Raw genomic sequence first — 12,699 nt, 5'->3', positions numbered from 1 at the left:
GGACATTTATGTCCTCAGCATTTGCTGCTCTTCTCACTGGCCTTCTCTGCAATGTTATTCTAAAAGAGGAAGCTCATTTCCAGAATGGGCACACAGACACACTTTTAAAAGTTGTTCTTCAGGCACAAGCTAAAGTCTTTAGCTACAATATTTGAGTCATCAGTAACCTTCTCTATTATTCCCCATGACTGAAATTCTCAAGCAGAATTTCTGAGGGTAGGTTAACATTCTTCATGTAGAAATAAAAAGGAATGAAGGGAAAAAAAGAAGGAGGGAATTCCCACTGACGTCTTCAGTGCTCCTCAAGGGCCTGCTGTTCTTCTTCTGTCTATTCAAAAAGAATACTCTAGGCTATAGAATTCCTTTCTTGTCCTTTCTGATTGGGCTTTGCCTTTTTTTTTAAATTCATGTTTCTTTTTAAAATGAAGAATAAAAGAGATGCACCTGTGACTTTAAAGTTGTTTGTTAATAAGTGATGATTAAGTGCCTTTGTCAGTTAGTAGTCATATATTTGTCCATGTTTAGCAAAAATGGACTTTTCCCCATTAGTTATTAGTGACATTTAACCAAAATAATTATCTCCCTTATATGGTTGTGTTAGCAGTTAAAAGTTCTATTTTAGCTCTTTTCTATGAAACAGAAACAGCATCTCAATTTCTGTGAACCAGATTGTCTTAACCTTGCAAAATAGAGCAAATTCATTTGCATTGTCATTAATAAAATAAGCACATGTTGTTAAGTGCAGCAACGTGGGTGGTTTTGTTCACTTTTATTTTCTTCTCTATAACATGAAGTTTTCACAGTTGTGAATCATTACATCGGTGCCCTTTCCTGAGCATAATGAGAGTTGAGTAGAACACTTGAAATCTATTCTCACTTAACCTAATGGTTCCGATAACTGCATTCTGGCTCTGTCCTATACAAGCAGCTAGAAAAGCCTTGGGACAATCTCATTATTTCTTGAAGCTTGTTTTTTTTCACTTATAAAAAGGGGTCTAATAGTATCACACCTGTCATATAGTAAGTGCTCAGTATTATTAGCTGACATTGTTCAACATACATATTTTCTTCTTAATCTCATGTGATTCAATGACACATTTAAGACAAAGGTTATTTGAAAGAATCCACTGCAGATGAATTTGTAAAGTGCTTATTACTTACCAGTCCAGCAAACATGAAAAGATAAACAGTCCCTGCCTTTGAAAAATAGTCTAGTGGAATAGATAGATCAGAAACAAGATCATTGCAATATGGTAATTCATGATGTCGAATAAGGGAATCAAATAATTCATTTTACTGGAGTAGCTCTGAAAAAACTTCAAAGAGGAAGGATTTATATCAGAGGATTTATGACCTTGACTATGACTGAGTCAAGGTCATCTTAGGCAGAGAGAACAGCCTGTGCAAAGGGCTAGCAGTATGACAATGTGGGGTGCAGAGGCATCGCAACTCATCCATTACAACACTGTCTGTGGACTGCATATGTGTAGCAGAGAGTAGTGGGAGAAGAAGCCTCTTGTTCCATTTAATATACCAGTGGGATAACACTGAAGGACTTGAAGAGTGATACCAGATTTGCTAACGTTTACTGATAGTTTTTTTTTAATGAAGTTCTTTTTTTTATATATAATGTTTATTTACTTTGAGAGAGAGAGAGAGAGAGAGAGAGAGAGTGACTGAGCATGAGCAGGGGAGGGGCAGAGAGAGAAGGAGACACAGAATCTGAAGCAGGCTCCAGGGTCTGAGCTGTCAGCATGGAACCTGATGCGGGGCTTGAACCCACAAGCCATGAGATCATGACCTGAGCTGAAGTCAGATGCTCAACCAACTGAGTCACCCAGCCACCTCTACTGATAGGTTTTAATAGAGAACTCTCCCTTATTATTATTTCCCGTCACCCCCAAAAACGGGGGGGGGGGGGGCAGATAACAAAGGCAGAACTGGAGTTCTATTTGAGAACATTTTGTGGGTCAAAGAATTCACTTGGTACAGTGAAAAACAGGCATTATTTCTCAAACATTTTTTGTCTGTCATAGTTTTTTAGTTTTACTGTGTACTATCTTGGGACATGTTATTGATTAATTTTTAAATGAAAATGTAATATGGTGAATATACAAACATAAATATGTATTTATGCTTGTGCACATAATATATATGTATATAATGTATGTTTCCAAATATATATACATATGTAAGTATGAATATCTGCCTCTCATCTATTTTTTTGTCTAACTAACTAGATATTAACCTCCCTAACAGGAAGGATTATGGGTAATATTTTTTGCATGCCCTGTAGGAAATACTCCACAAAAATTGTTAAATCTATAAATCTGAGTTGCAAATAACCATGCTTTTAGCAGAGAATGCCTCTTTCTCAATCCTGCCATATTTTTTCTTTCATTTCTGCTCAGCATTTCTTATATTATGTTTTATAGTTTCCATTATGATTATCCCATTGCTGTCTAAGAATCTTGTAATGTTGGACTTGGGGAAGTGTAACAGCTTATTAAACATCATCATCATGATACTAATTTTTGTTGAGTACGAACTATATGCGCTATTTGGTTTTTATTGCTATTTCACATAATAATCTTACAAGTAATTATGGTTATCCTTTTATAGATTATCCAAAGATGTATGCAGTTTACCCAAGACCACATAGCCAAGATTTGAATCATTGGTTCTCATTCTCAAAAACCTCATTAGTATGCTACTTTAGAGCTTACAGAATACTTATAGGCATTATTTTATTTAAACCTTACAATTTCCTGGTGTGGTAGATAGTTATCAGATTTTACACATGAAAGAACTAAGACTCATTGAGGTTAAGTGATTTTCTCCTGACATGCAGTTGAAAGATGATAGCATTTGTATTCCATTTCAGGTTTTATTTTTAGCAACACTATGGTTATTCCGCAACTAAGGACAAAGTAAAGCTTAATTAGGTAGGTTACTTTTACTACTGGAATGTTAGAGGCAACTCTCAGTATTTCTTTGAGTAAGTCACACAGGAAATACAGGTTTAATCAACAAAACAAAAACAACAACAAACAACAAAAACCAAAGCAACAACAACAATAACAAAGTTCTTATCAGAAGGGAAGTCTATATATTGAGGTCAAATATTTTTCATAAAACTTTTATTTGAATAAATTCTTCTCATTTAAACATCCGTTAAGACCATCTACACAACCCCTTAATGAGAAACAAATTAAGTTGTTTTAAAATAAATTCAGTAAGCTGTGTTTTTCCATGGACCAGTGGCAGCAAGAAGAGAAAGTGATTGTGCCAGGCTGTTGGCTGACTAGAGCTAATGGCATTCAGTCTTGTGAAATGGATATTAATGATTCTACAGTGTTTAACTTGTTTTGCTCTTGATGGATTTTCCCTTTCTGAATTAATGTCTGTCTACTCTTGATTAATTTAGAGTGATTGTACTGCAAGTCAGTTAATTACTTTTTCTTTCTAAAGTCAAATATCATTCATTGTGATGAGGGCAGTCATTTTGATTTCTCACAAAAGGAGTCCCTAAGTGCCTGAAGTTATAGATCTAACAAAATTAGTAGGAGCAGTTCTTCATCCGGAAAGGCTGTACTATAGTCACAAAAGACTTGTCATAAATTCCATTTAGGATCTTATCCTATACCTTTCCAAGCAGAGCTATTTGAGGTGTATGTCTTGGTGTCTCAAAATTGAGACTTCCCCTAGCTAATGTATATATTATTTTTTTTTAAATCCTGTAAACTTTTTGCTCCAGGACATGATAACATAGGTAAAAGAGCTTTCAAATACTTTAACGAACCCAGGAGAGAGAAAATAGGGTATTGTAAAAGAAACAGTGTATTCGAAGTAAGATGTCTAGATTTTTCTTGTAATACTAATTGAATCTATGATCTAACTTCTTCTTAAGTAAAATAGGCATTCTAGTATATGCCTTCCGGATTTAGAAACTGTTGCAAAAGTCATGTGACCTATGAAAGTGTGTATTATGTATACAATTTACATGGGCAATGTGATTATCACTATTTTCCTGGGTAACAATTTTATTTTTTAATTTAGTATGATCAACATACAACATTATGTTAATTCCAGGTGTACAACATAATAATTTGACATCTGTATACATTACAAAATATCACCTCAAGAAGTCTAGTTACCATCTATTGCCATCCAAACATAACATTTTTTTAATCTTGTAATAATTTTTATGATTTCTTAGCCACTTTCACATTTGTAATACAGTATTATTGACTACAGTCACTATACTCTGCATTATATCCTCATGACTTATTTTATAATTGGAAGTTTGTACCTCTTGATCCCATTCATTATTTTATCTACTGCCCAAGCTTCCCTTCTCTGGCAACCACCAATATATTCTATGTACCTATGAAGTTTTGCTTTGTTCTGTTTGTTCATTTAATTTAATTTGTTTTTTAGACTCTAAATATTATATGGTAAAATTATATGGTATTTGTCTTTCTCTGACTGTGTAAAAACCCTCAAGATACAACCATATTGTCACAAATGGCAAGATTTGTCTGTCTTTTCTTTCTTTCTTTCTTTCTTTCTTTCTTTCTTTCTAATGTCTGAGTAGTATTGATGGATGCTTCGGTTGTTTCCATATTATGGTTATTTTAAATTATGCCACAGTTAAAATAGGGGTGCATATAGCTTGTTGATTTAGTGGGTTTTTTCCCTTTGGGTAAATACCCAGAAGTAGACTCAATGGGTTGTATGGTATTTCAGTTTTAAATTTTTTGAGTATCCTCTATACTGTTTTCCAAAGTGGCTATACCAATTTACATACCAACCAACAGTGCACAGGTTTCATTTTCTCTATATCCTCACCAGCACTCATTATTTTTTGTCTTTTTGATGCTAGCCATTCTGACAGGTGTGAAGTGGTATGTCATTGTGGTTTTGATTTGCACGTCCCTGATGTTTAGTGACATTGAACATCTTGTCTGTTTTGGTGTCAGAGTAATGCTGGCCATGTAAAATGACTTTAGGAACATTCTCTCCTTTTCAGTTTTTTGGAAAAGTCTGAGAAGGGTATTTATTAAGACTTCTTTGAATGGATAGTGGAATTCAAATTCAGCACTGGCGAAGCTGTTTGATCCTAGCCTTCTGTTCTTTGAGAGTTTTTTTTTTTTTTTTTTTTGATTACCGATTTAATCTTCTTACTAGTGATTGGTCTGTTCAGACTTTATTCAGTCTTGGAAGATTGTATGTTTCTACAAATTTATCTGTTTCTTCTAGGTTGTCCAATCTGTTGGCATAAAATTGTTCATAGTAGTCTCTCATGATCCTTTGTATTTCTTTAGTATCAGCTGAGTTGTAGTTTCTCCCCTTTCAATTCTGATTTTATTTGGTTGAGCCCTCTCTCCTTTGTTCTTAGTCTAGCAAAAGTTTTGTCCATTTTGTTTGTTTTCATAGAACCAGCCCTTAGTTTCATTGTTTTTTTGCTGTTGTCTTTTTTGTCTCTCTCTTTTTTTTTCACTCTGATATTTATTATTTCCTTCCCTTTACTAACTTTGGTTTTCATTTTTTCTTCTTCTAGTTCATTTAGGTGTAAAGTTAGACAAAATTTTGTTCCTTAAGGTAGGATCGTATTGCTATAAACTTCCCTCTTGGAACTGCTTTTGTTGCATCCCATAGATTTTTGACATACTGTATTTCCAGTTTTGTCTCTTGATTTTTTTTTTTTTATTTCTCCTTTGATTTCTTCATTGTTCCATTGGTTGTTCAGGAGCATGTTGTTTAATTTCCACATATTGGTGATTTTTTTTAGTTTACTTCTTATAATTGTTTTCTAATTTCCTGCATTAAAATGCATTGTGGTTGTAAAAGATGCTTGATATGATTTCAGTCTTCTTAAATTTATTAGGACTTGATTTGTGGCCTGGCATATGATCTATCCTGGAGAATGTTCCATGTACACTTGGGAAGAATATGTATTCTGCTTCTGTTGGTTGCAATATTCTATATATATCCATATAGTCCATATGGTCTAATGTGTCTTTTAAGGCCAATGATTCCTTACTGATTTTCTGTCTGGATGATCTAGTCATTTATGTAAGTAGAGTATTAAAGTCCCCTATTATTATTGTATCACTGTCAATTTTTCCCTCTGGCTCTGTTAATATTTGCTTTATATATTTATGTGCCTCTGTGTTGGGTGCATAAATATTTAAAATATTATATCTTCTGGTTGGATTGACCCTTTTATCATTATATAATGCCCATCTTTAATCTTTAATTACAGTCTTTATTGTAAAGTCTCTTTTTTCTGATATAAATGTAGGTATCCCAGCTTTCTTTTGCATTCCATTTGCATGAAACACCTTTTTCCATCCCTTTATTTTCTGTTTGTGTGTGTTGTTACATCTAAGGTAACTGTCTGGTAGGAAGCATATGGATGGGTCTTATTTTCTTATCTGTTTAGGAACATTATGTTCTTTGATTGGAAAATTTAATCCATTTACACTTAAAACAATTATTGATAGGTATATACTCTTATTTTGTTTATTGTTTTATGGCTGTTTTGTAATTCCTCTCTGTTCCTTTCTTTTTCTCTTGCTTTCATCCCCTGTAGTTTTGATGACTTTGTATAGTGTTATGTTTAAATTTCTTTCTCATTATCTTTGGTATATATATTACAAGTTTTTGCAGTCATTACCGTGAGGCTCACATATAACAGTCTATATATACACCAGTCTATTTTAAGCTGACAGCAGGTTAAGTTTCAATGCATTGTAAAACTCTGCATTTGTACTCCCTTCTAATGTCTTATATTTTTGATGTCACAGTTTACATCTTTTTATTTTGTGTATCCCTTAACTAATTATTGTAGTTAGAGTTATTTTTACTCCTGGGCAGCAATTTTTATGTGATGAGCTTCTTTGCTCCTTCAAAAATCAGTTAATTTGGAACGATTTAGGAATTCAAGGTTATAGCCAGCTCTGCCATTTCACTATTTACATGTTAGCAGACAATAAATGGTTGATGGATCTTTTCACATTTTAAGTTCATTGTATATTAAGTAGATTACATTTTGCTTTTTAAATTGTGATTACTCTCTTGTAAACATATTTTTATAGGATTGAAATAATAAATACAGATGTCCAAATGCCTGGAAAGGCAATACTGTCCAGTAATTTAGGATTTCAAATTTGGAGTCAGCCAGATCCGGAATCATATCTGATTTCCTCTATTTTGACATGTAAATGGATAAATCCACTAAATTTTCCAGGTTTAAGTTTCCTTATCTGGCAAATTTAGATGATTTAAATTCAAATTTAGGTGATTAGGACTGCTAACTATCTCATAGTACTAGTGAAAGAATTCAATAAAATGATGAATGTAAAGGACCCAGCCTACCCCTTGCTTCATATTTTACTCAATAAAGGACAGTTCTGTCTTCATATAAAACAATTTATTTTTGCAGACAACCACTTTTCAGATAATTTCACTAATCTTAACTCTCAGAGTTGTCTAAAAGCCAGTTCAGCCTCAGCATTCATCAGTACTGATCAAAAAGTAGCTGAAGGCATTGGCCTTACAGTTCTCACCATAGCATGTTTGTGAACTGCACCTCCCACTTTTCCATTTGTTAGGTACATCAGGTCTTGCATTAGATCATTGCCATCTACATTCTACTAGGAAAATAAAGTTATGTATTTTCCCTTAGATGCAGAGTATGTCTGGCGCTGTCCTTGGTACTTTGCTGAACTTATCTTGTTTGACTTTTACAATACCGTGCAAAGTAAATTCTGGTAGAATATTACAAATGGAGAAAGTAAAAGTAAAAGAAATTAAGTAATTGTCCAAGGTCGTAGAACTGGCAGGAGGCAGAGTTAGTATTCAAACCCAGGGCTCTTTACTCCAGTGCTGCACAATTTATTTTTGGTCGTGCATCTGAAAACAGGCAATTTCTTAAAGATACAAGTTTTTGACAGACAGCTATTTGGAAGGATCTCTACTTAAATGTTAATTCTAATTATGATATGAGTGAGGTAGGATTTCAATTCAAATTTGGTTTATTCCTTGTACTTTAAAAATATTTTTTCATGTTTTTTCCAGTATGTATCTACTTTTAGAAAATAGTGTTTTTTAACTGACTAGCTCATGGTAAAATGTCATCTCATTTCAGGTGATCTATAGGAACTATAGGATATATAAAGCTATTTACTCAGTTGAGTCTGGTTTTTAGCTTCACTAACTATCAAGCTGGACCAATAACTATTATTCATGCAAATAGAGTGCTCTTTTTAGAAAAGGTAACTCATTATAAGGTAATGTGATTTGTCTGTCTCCACAGTCAGAAAAAAAATGTGGAGGGACAATAAAAAGAAGCCACAAAGCAACCACTTGTTTTGCCTTGAAATTTGAAAGCTCTCTTGGCTAACATTAACAGTAGTTTCCTTTCCTTTTATAAGTTGACAAAGATTGTTTTGTAATTAGCTTATATACCACAGATCTCCAGGTCCAAAGAATTGTGGGCCCTATAAAAGCACATGGTGAAAATATGTTTGTCTCTCTTTCTTACTGACAGTAAAGGCTCTCTATGAGATGTCTCCAATGACCTCCTTCCAAGAAACTGCCCATTTCCAAATTTAGCCCCCTGGAGACCAGTGAAAACAAAATGGAATTTAGAGTGAAAAGACCCATGTAGGAGTCCTATTGTTGTCACTAATTTAGTTGTGCCTTTAGTCACATGTTATAATCTCTCTGAACATCAAATTCCACATAATTTATTTATGCATTTAACAAATATTTATGGAATTTGTATTATGTGCCAATTATTTTTCTATATGCTGTGAATGGAATGCTGACCCTAAATCAACACAGTTCATGATTTCTTATACTCTTGACTCTGATGGGATAGGGAAGCCTTAGTTAAATAGTCACACTGAGAAACACAAATCTGGTTTCTTCCAAAGAAAGCCTTCTAAAGGGAACGTTCCTATAATATTAATTGCAGGAGTGGACCGGTTTGGGAAAGAGTTCTGAGAAAGTGATGTTTAGCTTTGATCACAGGAAAATGAAAATCAACTGGGTAGACGAGTTAGGGATGAGGGAAAGGGAGGAAGGTAGTAAAGAATATGCCCACACAGACAAGAGGTGGGCAAATGCCCTTTAGGACAAGGGAGCATGGCTTATTGAAGCAATTGTGTATAGCTGAGAGCTCAGAGTGAGTAGGAAAGTGGTACAATTAAAGATTGACCGGTAAGGAGATGAGAAAGGATCATTGGTGCTCCTCTAAATGTTCATTTACTCATGTACATACCTCAGTCCCTTTCAGTCGGGTGACTTCTGTGAACAGTGTCACATTTGGGTGGAGGGAATTAAAGCCCATGCAAAATTATCTAGTCTCTCTTCCCCTCCTGTGATGAATGAGGACATCTTGTATTATACTGGTGAAGACTCCAAAGCTAAGCAGCCTGGATCTAAGTCATTGTTTGGAGGACAGTTGATTAGGAAGACCGAATGGTTCTGTGGAAAACTTTGTGTAAATAAAAAATAAATATTTTCTGTGTTAGGCCACTGAGCTTTTTGGGGTATTACTGCAGCACAACATAGTTTAACCTATTACAGATGATGTCAGACTACCTGGAGACATACAGACCAAACAAATAATTTGTATTATTTTTCTAAGACCAATGGGAGAACGCTGAATTATCTTAAAAAAGAGCAGAAATCATCATATAATTTTTAAAAAAAAAAATCATTCTATAATAAATGTTTTAGGGGATGATGAGGAAAGAGAGGTTAAGAGATTTTTGATACCTATAAAATAAGAATCATAGCTGCTGTTACTCTCCTCTCTAAAATGGTGAGAGACCAAATATGAAAAATTAAATCTGGCATTTTGCAAAATACAAGCCATCAAACATTTTGGGTTTTTGACATGAATCTATTGTCTCAGCTGCTGTTTTCCCTTTGCCTTAGAAGCCAGCATTTTTGATCAATCTGCTATTCTCTGTGTGGTTGTAACCCATACACTAAAAAGTAATTCTCTGAAGTTGGTTAGGCCGTTCTTCCTTGCAGTCAATAGCAATTTAATATATATGGATTTGAGAGTGGAGAGTTACTTAATGGGAATGTCCTCCAATGTTTCAGAGTCAAGGTTTCAATCTACACCCTTGTTGAGATGCCAACATGTGTTACCTTAACTCAATCAGAAATGAGATTTTCTTATTTCTTTGTCTTTCAGGAATCATTGGAAGTTTGGACAGATAAATAAATTTGGAACCCAGGTGAGTAATGGAGCAAATTTTTCAAAATGAGCTATTTATGATATTTTGTCTTTATGGTATTTCTATAGAGTAAATGTGGGAGAGTCTTGATTCTATACTCTGTGAAGTTGGTAAAGACAGGGGGACATTTACTCACCAATGTACACAAATAGAGTACACATTTTGTTTTGGGTGTTGTCACACTAGTCAGTCAGCATGCTGTACATTGCCAGCAACACTGCTGCCACTGATTCCGCGGGGCCCTACCTCGTTCTCCTACCTTCACCACTAGAACGACAAAATCCCTACAGCCCCGTGACTGTAGGATCTGCTCATCTTGCTGACAGTGTTTAGCTACTAGGCCTGATTCATGGTTACAAGGAGGCATCAAAAAATAACTACCATTTTTGTCTTTCATAAGGCAGGAGACAGTCTTAACTTTATTATGTGCCCAGCTCAGAAAATGGGCAGATACAATGAGTGTGTAAACAAGTTTATCATTTTCTATATAAATTTCCAGAGTAAAACATACATTTCTGTTGTCTTGGTTACCCATATTTGACATAATTTTTACGCCCATTTTTAAAAGAGGTAACTTATGTGAAAGCAGTACTTAGCTCAAGATATGGAACATGATATGTGCTTCATAAACAGATAAAGGAGCTTCTGTAAACTTCAAATACTCAAGGTCACATTGTCTACACATATTTGTATTCGAGTTGGGATACAAATGTAAATCTTATGTGTACTCTTTGGATTTTATCCCTCTATAAAAGCATAGTTACATTGACTATTAGTATTTTTTCAACTACTTACAAAAACATTAAAAATGTCAGTGTATTATAGACATGTGGGAAAATGCTAGAGTTGTCAGTTAGATATAAACTTACATGGCTGGCATGATTTTCTTACAATTTTTATTACTAGCCCAAATTCAACAGAAATTACTGAATCATTTGTTTTACCATTAGGTTGGCACAGTTTAGTTCAATGAATGCAGAGGGTAGGAAGCAAAGAAACACCTTAGATTCCATGGTAATTGACACAGTGTTATTTATTGGGCACTGTGTTCATAGCATGGGCTTTTAGATTTAAAGAGTATCCACACTCTAGGAAAGGTAAACATTCTCTTGGGAGGCTCAGATAGGCATTCCTATCTTAAGTTACCTGAAAAGGAAACATAAATTGGTTACCTGGAAAGTTTTCTCCATTTAAGAGGTTTAAAATTTCCTAAACTTATTTCATGTGGCCCCGATGGAGGGTAATCTTTAATAAAACAAGCAAAACCCTGTAGTATTTTAAATAATTCTTCCAACGGACATGATCAAGGCTGTAGCTCTAAACAGTGCAACAGAAAAAAATGACCACATGTGAGATACAGTGCAGGTGATAAGGAAGTGTATCAGGGCTCTGATGGAAGATAACACAGGAAACCAAAATCCTATCATCTCAGCCCACATTTCCTAAATGCAAACCACAGCAACAAAACAGCTGGCTCTGTTTCTGAATTCAAAGTTGTCTGAGCTCAGGAACACTCCTACTCAAGCCTTGGCTAACAATTCACCAATATTTGTCTCCTGAAGCCGTCTCCCTGGACCCAGCACTGGCATCTAAGTCACATCCGATGACCCAGTTGCTTTCTCTGGAGAAAGAAATAACTATTACCAAATTTGGTCTAAAGTAATAATGTAGATGAGTTAATATCCCTTCAATTTACTCTCAGTTTTCCTCTTTTATCTAACTCTGGATATTGCGTTTTATTTTCCTTGATAAATAAGATTTTAAAATGTGTATTTGATTCTTATGCAGTAGGAACTGAACTTTCTGTGTGTCATTTCATTTAATCCACACAATAGCAATGTGGGTCAGTATTATCTTCACCGAGAGAAACATGCCTAGTGACATATTTTAGGTCACACACCTAGTAAAATTTCAGAAAGCAAAATTGAGTCCAGATCTGGCTGAGTTCAAATATCAATTTATACTGCCCTACCATAACAATAATAACAATAATTAATGAGTGAGCATGTTTTATTTATCTGTCTGTCTATAGATCTATGTAACCACTATACATTGAGAAATGAAGACTGGAAGAGAATGATAAAGAAGTCTAATCACTAATATGTGTAATATGCCATTTTTTTTGCCTGTGAGCTCCTTCTCACATTCATTGCTGAGTAATTCCTGTTTATGATTAATGACTCAATGCAGATATCACAGTTCTATTTTTAGTAGATGCCCCTCTTCACTGTATTTATATTTATTATAGCATTTACCATAATTAATTGCCATGTGTTATAAATTAATTTACATTATAACTTCCCTAAATTATCAGCTCCTGGGGAATGGAGACTGTGTCGTATCTCTCCTCAGCAAGCGGCAAAGACCTTACCTCTTGAGTAAAGAAGAAATGTTAATTAGTCACAGATTGGTTCTCTTATATACAGAGATTCCAGGA

This window comes from Herpailurus yagouaroundi, unplaced genomic scaffold, assembly GCF_014898765.1.
Source record: "Herpailurus yagouaroundi ecotype Mexico unplaced genomic scaffold, PumYag 29, whole genome shotgun sequence".
NCBI classification, from domain to species: Eukaryota; Metazoa; Chordata; class Mammalia; order Carnivora; family Felidae; genus Herpailurus; species Herpailurus yagouaroundi.
The sequence above is the reverse complement of the archived record's forward strand: the minus strand, read 5'-3'. Positions refer to the sequence as shown.